The following is a 16,633-nucleotide window of genomic DNA, read 5'->3' on the forward strand; positions in this document are numbered from 1 at the left end:
ACCCCTCAAGGTATTCAAAACTGATTTTACTAACTTTGTTAACCCTATAGGTGTTCCACAAGAATTAATTGAAAATAGAGATACAATTTCAAAATTTCACTTTTTTGGCAGATCTTCCATTTTAATAATTTTTTTCCAGTTACAAAGAAAGGGTTAACAGCCAAACAAAACTCAATATTTATGGCTCTGATACTGTAGTTTACAGAAACATCCCATATGTGGTAGTAAACTGCTGTACGGGCACACGGCAGGGCGCAGATGGAAAGGAATGCCATACGGTTTTTGGAAGGCAGGTTTTGCTGGACTGTTTTTTTTTTACACCATGTCCCATTTGAAGCCCCCCTGATGCACCCCTAGAGTAGAAACTCCATAAAAGTGACCCCATCTAAGAAACTACACCCCTCAAGGTGTTAAAAACTGATTTTACAAACTTTGTTAACCCTTTAGGTGTTCCACAACAATTAATGGAAAATAGAGATACAATTTCAAAATTTCACTTTTTTGGCCGATTTTCCATTTTAATATTTTTTTCTACTTTTACAAAGCAAGGGTTAACAGACAAACAGAACTCAATATTTATGGCCCTGATTCTGTAGTTTACAGAAACACCATATTTGTGGTCGTAAACTACTGTACGGGCACACGGCAGGGCGCAAAAGGAAAGGAATGGCATACGGTTTTTGGAAGGCAGATTTTGCTGGACTTTTTTTGACACCATGTCCCATTTGAAGCCCCCCTGATGCACCCCTAGAGTAGAAACTCCATAAAAGTGACCCCATCTAAGAAACTACACCCCTCAAGGTATTAAAAACTGATTTTACAAACGTTGTTAACCCTTTAGGTGTTCCACAAGAGTTATTGGCAAATGGAGATGAAATTTCAGAATTTCAATTTTTTGGCAAATTTTCCATTTTAATTCAGTTCCAGTAACAAAGCAAGGGTTAACAGCCAAACAGAACTCAATATTTATGGCCCTGATTCTGTAGTTTACAGAAACACCCTATATGTGGTCGTAAACTGCTGTACGGGCACACGGCAGGGCGCAGAAGGAAAGTAATGCCATAGGGTTTTTGGAGGGCAGATTTTGCTGGACTGGTTTTTTTGACGCCATGTCCCATTTGAAGCCCCACTGATGCACTCCTAGAGTAGAAACTCCCAAAACTACGGGATATGGTGGCAGTATTGGTGGTACTAGTTTAGGGTACATATGATTTTTGGTTGCTCTATATTACACTTTTTGTGAGGCAAGGTAACAAGAAATAGCTGTTTTGGCACCGTTTTTATTTTTTGTTATTTACAACATTCAACTGACAGGTTAGATCATGTGGTATTTTTATAGACCAGGTTGTCACGGATGCGGCGATACCTAATATGTATACTTTTTTTATTTATATAAGTTTAACACAATGATTTCTTTTTTGAAACAAAAAAAATAATGTTTTAGTGTTTCCATAGTCTGAGAGCCATAATTTTTTCAGTTTTTGGCGATTACCTTGGGTAGGGTATGATTTTTGCGGCATGTGACTTTTTGATTGCTTGCTATTACACTTTTTGTGATGTAAGGTGACACAAAATTGTTTATTTAGCACAGGTTTTATAAAAAAAATATTACGGTGTTCATCTGAGAGGTTAGGTCATGTGATATTTTTATAGAGTCGGTCGATAGGGACGCGGAGATACCTAATATGTATACTTTTTTTTATTTATGTAAGTTTTACACAATAATATCATTTTTGAAACAAAAAAAAATCATGTTTTAGTGTCTCCATATTATGAGAGCCATAGTTTTTTCAGTTTTTGGGCGATAATCTTAGGTAGGGTCTCATTTCTTGTGGGATGAGATTACGGTTTGATTGGCACTATTTTGGGGTGCGTATGACTTTTTGATCGCTTGCTATTACACTTTTTGTGATTTAAAGTGACAAAAAATTGTTTATTTAGCACAGTTTTAATTTTTTATTTTTTACGGTGTTCATCTGAGGGGTTAGTTCATGTGATATTTTTATAGAGCCGGTCGATACCTAATATGTATCCTAATATGTAAGTTTTACACAATAACAGCTTTTTTAAAACAAAAAAAAATGATGTTTTAGTTTCTACATATTCTGAGCCATAGTTTTTGTATTTTTTGGGTGATTGTCGCAGGTAGGGGCTCATTTTTTGCGAGATGAGGTGACGGTTAGATTGGTACTATTTGGTGGGCAAACGCCTTTTTGATCGCTTGCTGTTGTACTTTTTGTGATATAAGGTGACAAAAAAATGGTTTATTTAGCACAGTTTTTATTTTACATTTGTACGGTGTTCCTCTGAGGGGTTAGGTAATGTGATATGTTTATAGAGCCAGTCGATACGGATGTGGTGATACCTAATATGTATACTTTTTTTCTCCCATATTTTTTAGCAATTTTTTTTAACTTTATTTAGGGAAAATGAAATTTTTGTTTATTTTTACTTGAAACTTTTAATTTTTTGGGGGGGAAACTTTATTTTTTAAACTTTTTTTCACTTTATTTTTTAAACTTTTTTTCACTTTATTTTTTGTCCCACTTTGGGACTTGAACTTTTGGGGGTCTAATCCTTTACAATGTATTCCAATACTTCTGTATTAGTATTGGAATGCATTGGCTGTATGAGTAATACATTGATTATTACTCATACAGCTTCTTGCCTGTGAGATCCAGGGGGCTGGATCTCACAGGCACATAACAGGAAAGCAGCAGCGATGCCTCAGGAAGGCATCGCGCTGCCTTCCATGCCATCGGGTCCCCCCTACAGCCCCATGGGGACCCGATGGCGGCACCGCCGAACCAGTTAAAAGCCGCAAACCGCAGGTCTGAATTGACCTGCGGTTTGCGGCAATCGCCAACACGAAATGCACCGGAAATGCACATGACAAACTGGTATGTCATGTGTCCTTAAGTACCAGGACAACATGCCGCACCGGTACGTCATGTGTCCTGAAGAGGTTAAGGATTGTGGCAATTTTCCACTATCCTCCCCATAGACGGACACAAAAGGGATGCTTATCTCTATTCTATTGTGTGAACTCACATTTAGAGTGCCCTTATGATCCATGTCTGAGATTCTCTTTTTAGTGCTTACAATCAATCTCTTAGGATATCCCCTGTTTGTAAACTTCCTACACATCTTATCACCACATTTTTCAAAAATGTCATCTTCTGACACAATCCGGCATACTCGTAATAATTGGCTCCATGGCAACGAGTCAACCATCTTGTGTGGATGATTACTCTCATACCTCAACAGTGTGTTTTTATCAGTAGATTTTTGAAAGAGATCGGTTTTGAGCACGTCCTCCTGCAGATAACCCCTGACGTCCAAAAACTGCAGCTCACTGTTAGAGGCAGTCACAGTAAACTGAAGTCCCCGGACACCCGAGTTCAAATGTTGGTGGAACTCTTCTAATTCGAGAGTGGTACCCGCCCAAATAATAAAAATATAATCGAGGTAGCCCCACCAGCACAGGACTCTCTCACAAAATTTAGAACGATATGTGGCGATCAAATTGGCTTATAGTGTGATTGGTTGACATTCAGGTGACACATGGATGCATATTAGGTTAAAGAGGGGCGGAAAAAAGGTGTATATTCATTGGTCAGATTATACTATTGCCTGCAATTGGATAATCTGGATAGGGGTGGCGCACTTGCTTTTACCATAAATATATGGATGTAACACAATGTGAATAGGCTTGACAAAGGCTGTGTATCAGCCGAAACGTTGCTGCTATGTGTATTGTTGTGAATCACAACAATACTTATTGCCCCAAATCATTAATATCTACTCAAACAAGATAAAATTTGTAAGTATTACGAAAAATATTACAATTTATTTTCGAGATTAAGAATATTTATGATAACTTTAGCAGCATATAATATAATAAGTTAAATACATTTAAATAATAAGCATGTTATACTACTTTACAGTGCTATAAAGTTTAATTATTTACAGTGATGATGACATCTAGCTCGGTGTCTGTGAAATTGGTCCCAAACATTTTTTCAATAATATTTCTTCACAAACGAATCTTTGAAAACGCAAAAACACAAAATGCAATCGCACTCTGCAACCAGCACTCTGCCCTGCCTTTATGCTGGATGTTGAATAAGGCATTGGTGTACATTTTGGCCAAAGCGTAATAAGCCACTCACCACGTCAAGGTCGCCTTAATGAGTGGTCCCCAACACTAGTTCCTACCTTTATGGGCCATGACAGCCACACAAAATCCAGGGAGCGCAGGTACAGCATGCACGCCAAGCACACTCTGCTTTTAACCCCGTCCGGTGCCATTACAGCTTTCATCGGATCCAGGGATGCAAGTACCAACATGCATGCTGAGCCCACTATATACTTCTCCTGGAGCCTAATGGCTACTGGTAGGTGCTATATAAGCAGACTCAGTTTTATACTGACTTTAAAACCAGCTTCCAGGGCATACTAACTGGTCAGGTGTGCATGACTGCTTGGAGATCGCCACGCCTCCAATATATACTACAAAGAAAAAATGTGGGGGGTTCAGCCAGCACAACCCTATGCAGGTGCAGATTGCTATGGCGAAATACAGATACAAACGCAAAAACACAAAATGCAATCACACTTTGCAACCAGCACTCTGCCCTGCCTCTATGCTGGATGTTGAATAAGGCATTGGTGAACATTTTGGCCAAAGCTTAATAAGCCACTCACCACGTCAAGGTCGCCTTAATGAGTGGTCCCTAACACTAGTTAGGGACCACTCATTCACGAATATAGCGAATATATCACGAAGATTTGACAAAATATTCGGAAAATATCACGAATTCGAATATGGGACCTGCCGCTCATCACTAGTGATTATGTGGCTGGAGGTATATTAGATAGTCAATGGAAACAATTTTACTGTAGGCCAGTACAGGCCCCAAAAATTAGACATTCACCTGTAGAGATGGCCTTGTGGTTCGCACAGCAAACTTTGCTCGTTTGCAAATCGCTGAACATGCAAAAATAAAGCGATGTCCTCCGGCGCCATATTATTTTGCATTGCGCTGAACTTTGACCCATGACATATCCATCAAGTGGGATAGGACAGCCAATTGAGACATTTCAGCACATGGACACACACACCCTACCCTATAAATAAACCAGATCTGGCTGCCATCTTACATTCAGTCTTTTGCCAGTGTAGGGAGAGGTTGCTGTGTGGAGCAGGGACAGACTGTTAGGGACACCAAACGCTAGCTAATAGGGCCACGAAAGTCCTTTTAAGGACTGAAATAGGTGTGCTATCGATAGGTGTGACATACTGAGGGGTGTGATATACTTATAATATACTTTCTAACATAGAAAGTATATTATAGTGCATTTGTATAGTGCAACAGTTGTGTGCGGTTCTGCTGCGATACTGCAGCTATACAGAGGGACAAACACTATTGGAATAACTAATTGCAACAGGTGTGATATACCGGTTGCCCCCCAAAAAAACTGATTGAGGCAGGGGTGTGATATACCTATAAAATTATTTCTATATAGTACACTTGTATGGTGCAGCAGTTGTGTGCGGTTCTGCTGTGATACTGCAGCTATACAGAGGGACAAACGCTATTGGAACAACTAATTGCAACTGGTGTGATATACCAGTTGCCCCCCCCAAAAAAAAACTGATTGAGGCAGGGGTGTGATATACCTATAATATCATTTCTATATAGAGCATTTGTATTGTGCAGCAGTTGTGTGCGGTTCTGCTGAGATACTGCAGATATACAGAGGGACAAACGCTACTGGAACAACTAATTGCAACTGGTGTGATATATTATTTGCCCCCCAAAAAGACTGATTGAGGCAGGGGTGTGATATACCTATAAAATAATTTCTATATAGTGCATTTGTATTGTGCAGCAGTTGTGTGCGGTTCTGCTGAGATACTGCAGCTATACAGATGGGCAAACGGTATTGAAACAACTAATTGCAACTGGTGTGATATACCAGTTGCCCCGCAAAAAAACAGATTGAAGCAGGGGTGTGATATGCCTATAATATCATTTCTATATAGTGCATTTGTATTGTGCAGCAGTTGTGTGCAGTTCTGCTAAGATACCGCAGATATACAGAGGGACAAACGCTATTGGCAAAACTAATTGCAACTGGTATGATATACCAGTTGCCCCCCAAAAAACGTATTAAGGGGTGCGATACCTGCTTCCACAAAATACAGATTGAGGGGTGTGATACACCGGCTTCCACAAAATATTAATTGAGGGATGTGATACACTGACTTCCACCAAATATAGATTGAGGCCTGCGATACACCAGCTTCCACCAAATATTGATTAAGGGGTTTGATATACCAACTTCCAGCAAATACTCATTATTGGGTTCTATATACCTGAATCCACAAAATACTGATATACAGGTTTCCACCAAATATTGATTGAGGCCTGCGATACAACTGCCTTCACCAAATATTTATTAGGGGTTTGATTTACCGGCTTCCAGCAAATACTCATTATTGGGTTCTATATACCTGTTTCCACAAAATACTGATAGAGGGGATTGATATACCGACTTGCACAAAATATTGATTAAGGCCTGCGATATACCTCATTCCACAAATGCTGATCTTCCATAGGGACTTTGTCACAGGGTCATTTTGAAAGTGACAGGCAGAGGAAAAGGCAGGTTTTTCCGCAGGGGTGGTAGGGGTCGGGCAGGTGCACCAGGCTGGAGCCTGAGTTGGAAGTTGGAGTAGGTGTGTGCGTTTAAATCAAAGGACACACCAGAGTTGGTTGACTGGCTCACTCAGCCTTCCACTTCTGCATCCTCCTCATCCTCTGTAACTGCATCATCCTCACTCTCTGCTGTGTGCACCCCCAAAGACACCACCACCACCCTAGTCCCTCCACTCGAGTCAGAGGAATACATTTCCCATCCATTCCCAGACCTTACAGATGCGCAGCCATTTTTTACATCAGATGAGGTAAAGGAGGTAGCAACGGCGGCCACCCAGTGGTCTGACAGCAGTACTCAGATCATCCCAAGGAGGGTGGTTCCTGCTGTTGCTGCCTACTCCGAGATCTCTAATGTCAGTGGTGGTGAAGGTGACGATGATGATGTGTCGATGAACGTCACGTGGGTGCCCACAAGAGAGGAAGAGGAGGGGAGTTCAGAGGGAGAGACGGCGCAGCAGATTGGGAGGAGAAGGAGAAGAAGCAGACAGAACTCGCAGTGCACATGAGGCAAAAAGCAGACTGGAAATGTATCTGGAGCAAACGATCCACCATGCAGGGTCTCCCAGGATGCCGGCACATGGCTCCACAGTCTGGGATTTTTTAACATGTCAGCTGCTGACAATAGTGTTGCCATCTGCATCCTGTGCTGTCAACGCATGAGTCGCGGTAAGCCCAACACTCACCTAGGGATGACCACCTTAAGAAGGCACCTGGCCTTCCATCACTGATCCCAGTGGTAGCAACACTGTCAGAACCCAGAAAACTACACTCCTGCCTCTTCTACTTCTACTTCTCCTTCTCCTCTCTCCTTCAATTTGTCCTCCGCTCCACCTTCCACCCTGCCGTCGTCGCATTCATCTGGCAAAAGGCAGGCTTCCGTGGCACAAATGTTCGAACGTAAAAAGTTGATGACGCCAGATAACCCTCTTGCCCAACGGCTGACCACCGGCTTGTTGGAACTGCTAGCCCGCCAACTAATACCATATAAACTGGTGGGCTTGGAGGCCTTTAGAAAATTTGTGGCCAGAAGAGTATACCAGAGCTATATGGCCATGTTCATGGCAAGTGAATGTATCTCTGGCACAGAGTGTCGGTGCCAAGATACATCTGACCACAGACACTTGGTCTAGCAAACATGGGCAGGGAAGGTATACAACTTTTACTGCCCACTGGGTGAACCTTCTGACGGCTGTAAAGCATGCAACCCATGGCACCCGTGTGGATTGGGTGTTACCATCACGGATTGCATGCAGGCCTGCCTCTTCTTCTCCTCCTCCTACTCCATCCTCCATCTCATTTTCGGGAGACTTCTTCTTTTCCACTGCTACCGCCTCTTCCGCTGCACCTTCCCAGCTCCCCAGAACCTATTCGACGTGCCAGGTGAGATGTTGTCATGCTGTGCTGTGGCCATTGGGCCTGAAAGCCAAGAGCCACACCGGTCCTGCACTGCTTTCAGCTCTGCAGTCACAGGCCGATCAGTGGCTAACCCCGCTCACTTTGATAGTTGGTAAATTGGTGTGCCACAATGGTGCCAATCTTCTGAGCGTACTGACACAGGGCAAAATGACACAAGTGCCTTGCATGGCACATGTCCTGAACTTAGTTGTGCAGTGATTCGCTGCCAAATACTCTTGGGTCCAGTACGTCTTGCGGCAGGCCAGGAAAATCTCGGGCCATTTTAGAAGATCTTACACGGCCATGGCTCGCCTTGCTGACGTTCAGCTTCGACACCACTTGCCCATCAGACATCTGATTTGTGACTGCCCGACGCACTGGAACTCCACCTTGTATATGCTTCATAGGCTACTCCAGCAAAAACGTGCCATTAACAACTACCTGTACGAACTCTGCGGAAGGACAGGTTCTGGGGAGCTTTGATTATTTTCACCACGCCAGTGACTGCTCATGCTCCATGCATGCAGACTTCTGCGGCCAGTTGATGAGATCACCAAACTGGTAAGTTGCTTCCAGGGCGCCATCAGTGACATTGTACCTTACACCTACTTTCTGGAGCGTGCATTGCGTCGTGTCATTGATCAAGCTGTCGAGGAGTAGTAGCAGGAAGAGGAGGAAATCGCAATGTTGAATGAATGAGGAGGATGGTGCTTGGGTGGAGGAGGAGGAGCAAGAACAGCAGGCTTTAAACTTTTCTGGAATCCCTGGTGTTGTCCGTTGCTGTTTGGAGGTAAATCAATATTTTGTTGAAGCAGGAATATCAAATCCCTTAATCAGTATTTTGTGGAAGCAGGTATATCACACCCCTCAATCAGTATTTTTTGGAAGCAGGTATATCAAAACCCTTAATCAGTATTTTGTTGAAGCAGGTATATCGCACTCCTCAATCAGTATTTTGTGGAAGCAGGTATATAGAACTTCTCAATCAGAATTTTGTGGAAACAGGTATATAGAACACCTGAATCAATATTTGGTGGAAGCAGGTATATCACACCCCTTAATCTGTATTTTGTAGAAACAGGTCTATAGAACACCTGAATAAATATTTTGTTGAAGCAGGATTATCAAATCCCTCAATCTGTATTTTGTGGAAGCAGGTATCTCAAACCCCTTAATCAGTATTTTGTGGAAGCAGGTATATCGCACCCCTCAATCGGTAGTTTGTGGAAGCAGGCATATAGAACCCCTCGATCAGTATTTTGTGCAAACAGGTATATAGAACACCTGAATCAATATTTGGTGGAAGCAGGTATATCGCACCCCTCAATCTGTATTTTGCAGAAACAGGTATATCAAACCCCTTAATCAGTATTTAGTGAAAGCAGGTATATCGCACACCTAAATCAGTATGTTGTGGAAACAGATATATAGAATCCCTTAATCTGTATTTTGTGGAAGCAGGTACATAGAACACCTGAATACATTTTTGGTGGAAGCAGGTATATCACACCCCTTAATCTGTATTTTGTAGAAGCAGGTATATAGAACACCTGAATCAATATTTGGTGGAAGCAGGTATATCAAACCCCTTAGTCAGTATTTTGTGGAAGCAGGTATATTGCACCCCTCAATCAGTATTTTGTGGAAGCAGGCATATAGAACCCTTTAATCAGTATTTTGTAGAAGCAGGTATATAGAACACCTGAATCAATATTTGGTGGAAGCAGGTATATCGCACCCCTCAATCTGTATTTTGTGGAAGCAGATACATGAAGCCCCTTAATCAGTATTTTGTGGAAGCAGGTATATCGCACCCCTGAATAAGTATTTTTGTGGAAGCAGGTATATAGAACCCCTAAATCAGTATTTTGTGGAAACAGGTATATAGAACACCTGAATTAATATTTGGTGGAAGCAGGTATATTGCACCCCTCAATCTGTATTTTGTGGAAGCTGGTATCTCAAACCCCTTAATCAGCATTTTGTAAGAGGCAGGTATTTCACACCCCTTAATCAGTATTTTGTGGAAGCAGGTATATAGAACCCCTTAAAGAGGACCTTTCATTGGTCCAAACATTGTGAACTAAGTATCATGACATATACAGCGGCGCTCAGGGATCTCACTGCACTTACTAGTATCCATAGGCGCCGCTCCGTTCTCCCGTTATGTCCTCCGGTATGTTCAGGGACTTGGTTATAGTAGGTGGAGACTTAGGGGACTTGGTTATAGTAGGTGGAGTCTGCACTTGTTCTGCTGGGTGTCTCCTTCTCCTAGGCTGTAGCGCTGGCCAATCGCAGCGCAGAGCTCACAGCGATTGGCCAGCTCTACAGCCTAGGAGAAGGAGACGCCCAGCAGAACAAGGGAAGTCTCACCCTACTATAACCAAGTCCCTGAACATACCAGAGGACATAACAGGAGAACGGAGCAGCGCCCAGGGATAATAGTAAGTGCAGTGAGATCCCTGGGCGCCGCAGTATATGTCATGATACTTAGTTCACAATGTTTGGACCGATGAAAGGTCCTCTTTAATCAGTATTTTGTAGAAGCAGGTATATTGCACCCCCTCAATCAGTATTTTGTAGAGGCAGGTATATAGAACACCTGAATCAATATTTGGTGGAAGCAGGTATATCACACCTCTTAATCATTACTTTGTGGAAGCCGGTGTATCGCAGGCCTTAATCAATATTTGGTGGAAGTAGCTATATTGCACCCCTCAATCCGTATTTTGTGGAAGCAGGTATATAGAACCCCTTAATAAGTTTTTTGTAGAAGCAGGTGTATCGCACCCTTCAATCAGTATTTTGTGGAAGCCACAAGGCCATCTTTATCAGTCATTGATAAGATGAACAATGAAGTCATAAAAAGCAGAGATTTAAATGAATGATTTACAAGTTTTACTGGAAACCTTTCCCACAAAACTATGTATCAGTCTGCTGAGCTTCTCTTGCTAAATAACATGCTGTCTATAGATTGCATTGCATTTCGTGGTGACAGGTCCTAATTAAAGACCATCAATCACCTATTAAACCAGGCATACATTCTGCCTGGTAGGGTTGAGCCTGGTGATTAAAATGATACGTGTCTTCTGATACTTATTTGTGGGTTCCCAAAAAAAAAAAAATATATATATATATATATATATATATATGTTTATGTAAATTAAGGCTTTAGTGCACTTCACCTCCTTAGGCTTCCAGTACAGCCACATCTCTTGGTGCATTGAAGTCCACATTAAAATAAAGAATAAAAGTATGCCTTAGCTTTTTACATCACAATGTCCAACAATTGAAATTGGTTTACCCATGGAATGGCATGGCCTAACACTTTTAGACAGATTTATTAATACTAATGCTATAATGGCTGATTTCAGTTTCTGATATTCTGACAGTCCAAATTGTTGCAAATTTATTAAGAGATGGGCACCTTGTAATACATTTGGAGCAATTCACTTTTTTTGTGTGTGGCGCATGCTGCACTTGCCATCATTTTACTACTTTCTACTTTCCTACAGTCGTACTCACTTCATCTGTTCCTTAACTGACGCTAACATGCATTCACTGGGCTAGGAAGGAGTAGGAGACAGACAGAAAACAGTATCACTGTCAGATCAGACTAGTGTGGGATTCTGGGATTGTTTGTTGTATGTTATAGATATATAGATCTGCATAGTAGCTGTATGTATTTATTGCAATGTTATGTTATGTTATGTTACTAAGTCCTTGTATAGCGCTCTAGAGGAACTCAATCCGATCGAAGCAATAGTGGATGTGGGCCAGATATATGAAAACTATCTGAAAAAAAAAATGTTTTGTTGCCCATAACAACCAAACACAGCACAGCTTTCATTTTCCAGGAGTCAAAAGTCAAATGAAAGCCATGCGGTGACTGGTTCTACGGGCAACAAAGACATAGATTTTAAAGAAACACTGCAGTTTCACTAAACATATCGCCATGTAATGGAGAATTGTCAAAATTGTAAAAATACTGAAAAGATTTCAATACCAAAAAATGGTTTTACTTTGTTAAATATGCTTCAAAGCCGGTAGGTATCTCACTTCATGATTAGTTGTAAATCTAGCGATGAGCCAATACATTTCAAATTAATTAAATTCATTTAGAATGTTAAAAAAGTTTGAAGCTTTTGTGATTCAGGAGAATGGATCAACATTGTGTCTGCCATTTTACAGATTAGAGGATAGCGCTGGAGGGTATGGAAGATGAAGAAGTAGGCTTATATGACCCTAAGAGGGGCCCCAGCCAGCAGGCTTGCAAATACTGACTTGCAGCCTCAGCCAATCAGAAATTATGATATTGACATGTGTCATGGGCACTATATAAGATAAGATCAGAAGCAGGGAAGCCATGTGTATTCTAAGTTAGCAAAATAATGTGACAAGAGCTCTGTCAGAGAGCGAGATAGAGTGTAAAGAAAGATTAGCTTATTTTCATCCACATAATACAACTAGTTTAACAGGGACTAGTAGTTAAACAGGGACTGTATTAGGTAAGATGATACATAGTTATATTTAATTAATTGACATACAGAGAGCATGCAGTAATTTCTATCCACTGAGGCTCTGCTCATCAACATATAAATCTATGGTACTTTTTCTTAATATGACAATGCCAGCTAGCAGCATAATTAACATAAAAATAAATCATAAATGTACTGGCTGATGTCTTTTATTGCATCATAGTTGCACTTTTTTTGTTGTAAAACTACTGTTGTGAACTTTCCACTGTACTGTGTGTGCCAGCGCCAGCAGCTGATGGGTTTGAGATGGAGCCATTATGTTCAGTGGAGGTTCATGTTGCCACTACTCGGGCCACAGTTACTTGCGGTGTAAATTGTGCCAGTGTGCATCTATCTCCCGACAGATCTTATTACGAAGGTTACTGTAATATTTTCCTGGCTATATTTGTCTAATAAGCTTGTTAAGTCTGCTATATATTTCCTGAGACCTATGTCAGCCTGGTATATGTTTTTTAAGTTATGTGACCTGTCCTGGTTGGTCAACAGGCTTTGCTTGAATCTGCTTTAATTAATTGTGTCCAGTGTTGCAGATTTATCTGCCTGTTCTCACAAGTTTGTCTCTTCTGGTTATGTCCTTGTCTACATTTTGACCTAGTTCTGTATGCCTTTACCCTGTGTCTGATCTATGCATTACTATGTACTCACTTGTATGTGCTCTGCTAGTGTCTGTATAGAGCTTTATTTGTCTGTCTGTACCATGACCTATTGTGACAGTTTGTGTCTCTTGTACTTCCTTCCACCTAGACATCTTGACCACTGTTGTCAAGTATCCACTATGTCTGTGTTCTTGAAGCCCATATGTCGGGTACTTGCAGTCTGTTTGTCTGGGTTCTCGATCACTCTGTCTGCCAGTGCTCTGTGTTTTGTCTCATGCCTGCATCTGTGTTTGCCTTGGATTTGCCTGTATTGTGCCTGGTTCTGATTTAGTGCCTTGTCTCTGTCTCTTTGCACTAGTGTCTCCGACATCTGTGGGTCCACTGCCAACTACAGAGGGACTATTCCAAGAGATAGCGCCCTGGTGGCTACCCTGAAGTGAAGACCAGATTCCTGTATAAGCCAGGATAGCGCCCTGAGGTCTAGCCCAACACCAAACCAGTTAGTTTACACAATGTTTCCACAAACATTGTCTGTATCACCTGTCCAGAATAGTATTGAACCTGACTGGACGTATTTTCCTGTGTCACAGTAAACATATACTGTGGTGGACTGTGTCCAATTGCACATTTGTTTCTTAAGTGTTGAAATTTTTATTACAAAAAATCCATTTATCACAGACTGCTGTGCCTGAAGTGTTGTTCTTCATCACTCTGCTACTACCCCTATGCATCTCCTGCCTTACCTGTCAGGTTCCACACCGTACTGCTGAAAATCAAGTCATTGCTTCTTCACTTTCCCTGATCTCAGGTACACTGTCACTGACACATGTATTTGTGACAGTGAAATTGATGGAGACATAATATATATATTTTATTAAACATATAAGCAAACTTGTTATTTTTGCAATGCTTTTTCAAAACAAGTGTCCTTTGCTTCCTCTGATACCATTACATGTGTATAAACACTGGCAGACATTTGCAGTTTGTTTGAACCTGTAGGATACCAGTGCCGTAGCTGTATGGCACTGGGAACTGGGTTTAAAATACCAGTGCAGTAGAGCTACAGTGCTGTGTTCACCTGGTTCCTGAGCGAAATCGTTCGGTGGCCGGGTGATGATGGCTGCTCAGGACGGCAGGAAGCCATCTTTCCAAGGGGCAGAGGGAGGTTTTTCGGCCCCCACCCCTGCAACATGGATCGCTGTGATTGGCCAATTTCCCCAGACAGGTTCGTTTGTACAGGGATCACTGGTGCTGAACTTTTTTTTACGGACGCCATTTGATCCGTTCTTTTTTTTACAATTTTCCAGCTCTTCGCAACTTTTTCTGCGTGTGAGCTGTGACCGCCAAGTGCTACTCAGTACATACCTGCCTCATCAGCAGCGGGGGATTATTTTTTGCGCTCTTTCTTTTTCACATCTGTGGTTTTTTTTTTTGCCATTTAACATTTTTGGGGGGTAAAAAACAATAAAGTGTAGTTAGGGGTTTATATAAATATATATAGAGCTCTATATTTCGATATACACTCACCTAAATAATTATTAGGAACACCTGTTCTATTTCTCATTAATGCAATTATCTAGTCAACCAATCACATGGCAGTTGCTTCAATGCATGTAGGGTTGTGGTCCCGGTCAAGACAATCTCCTGAACTCTAAACTGAATGTCAGAATGGGAAAGAAAGGTGATTTAAGCAATTTTGAGCGTGGCATGGTTGTTGGTGCCAGACGGGCCGGTCTGAGTATTTCACAATCTGCTCAGTTACTGGGATTTTCACGCACAACCATTTCTAGGGTTTACAAAGAATGGTGTGAAAAGGGAAAAACATCCAGTATGCGGCAGTCCTGTGGGTGAAAATGCCTTGTTGATGCTAGAGGTCAGAGGAGAATGGGCCGACTGATTCAAGCTGATAGAAGAGCAACGTTGACTGAAATAACCACTCGTTGCAACCGAGGTATGCAGCAAAGCATTTGTGAAGCCACAACACGCACAACCTTGAGGCGGATGGGCTACAACAGCAGAAGACCCCACCGGGTACCACTCATCTCCACTACAAATAGGCTACAATTTGCACGAGCTCACCAAAATTGGACTGTTGAAGACTGGAAAAATGTTGCCTGGTCTGATGAGTCTCGATTTCTGTTGAGACATTCAAATGGTAGAGTCTGAATTTGGCCATCCCTCATGACCATCATGTACCCATCCTCTGATGGCTACTTCCAGCAGGATAATGCACAATGTCACAAAGCTCGAATCATTTCAAATTGGTTTCTTGAACATGACAATGAGTCTACTGTACTAAAATGGCCCCCACAGTCACCAGATCACAACCCAATAGAGCATCTTTGGGATGTGGTGGAACGGGAGCTTCGTGCCCTGGATGTGCATCCCTCAAATCTCCATCAACTGCAAGATGCTATCCTATAAATATGGGCCAACATTTCTAAAGAATGCTATCAGCACCTTGTTGCATCAATGCCACGTAGAATTAAGGCAGTTCTGAAGGCAAAAGGGGGTCCAACACCGTATTAGTATGGTGTTCCTAATATTTCTTTAAGTGAGTGTATATAGATATAAGTAAAATTTTTAGCCAGTGCTCACTTTTTAACCACTGTAGTGAGTTTTTATACTACAGTTTTTGCACGCACGCACGATCTGTGTGCGTGCGTGCGTGCTGCAGAGCACCGATAACCAGTGTGCTCATTTACATCTGTACATTTTTTAGTTTTTTTTTTACATTTTTTCTGTGAAAAAAGACCTGCAGTTAGTGTTAGGTAGTTAGATTTATATATATATATATATAAATCAATTTCAGTTAGCGTTAGTTTAGTGTCAGTTTAGCATTTTGCACGAACGCACCGACTGCTTGCGTGCATTTTGAAACCACTGAGCACCGATCAGTAGTGTCCATTACTGATCGCGTCTGCTCATTTTTCAGCGCTTTTTTTGTGCAGAAGATACTTTTTTATGCACAAGAAACTTTTTTTTTTTGGTAATTATATTTTCTTCTTCTTTCATTTTTCTCCTAAATTTTTTTTCCAATTTATTACAAGCCCCTTCACGCGTGAAAGCACCTCATACACACCCCACACTAAATAAAGTTTTACATATTTCACACGTTAAACCCCAATAAAAATCAAAATGGCCCGTCCATCCCAACAAGTTTACTTGAGGAGGCATACACCATGATTGCCTCTGATACTGACGGCCAGTGAGGGAGAAGAGGATGCCACTTTCCTCTACTCCTCTACCTCCTCCTCATCATCATCCAGTAATAAGGAATCCTCTGGAAGGCGCCCCAGGGTAGCAGTGGAGATAGCCCCCCAGAGTGACCCCATATGGACCCCACCCGCTAAGGATTATCAGCCCCAAATGAGTTTGT

The sequence above is a fragment of the Bufo gargarizans genome, chromosome 3 (assembly GCF_014858855.1).
Source record: "Bufo gargarizans isolate SCDJY-AF-19 chromosome 3, ASM1485885v1, whole genome shotgun sequence".
NCBI lineage: Eukaryota > Metazoa > Chordata > Amphibia > Anura > Bufonidae > Bufo > Bufo gargarizans.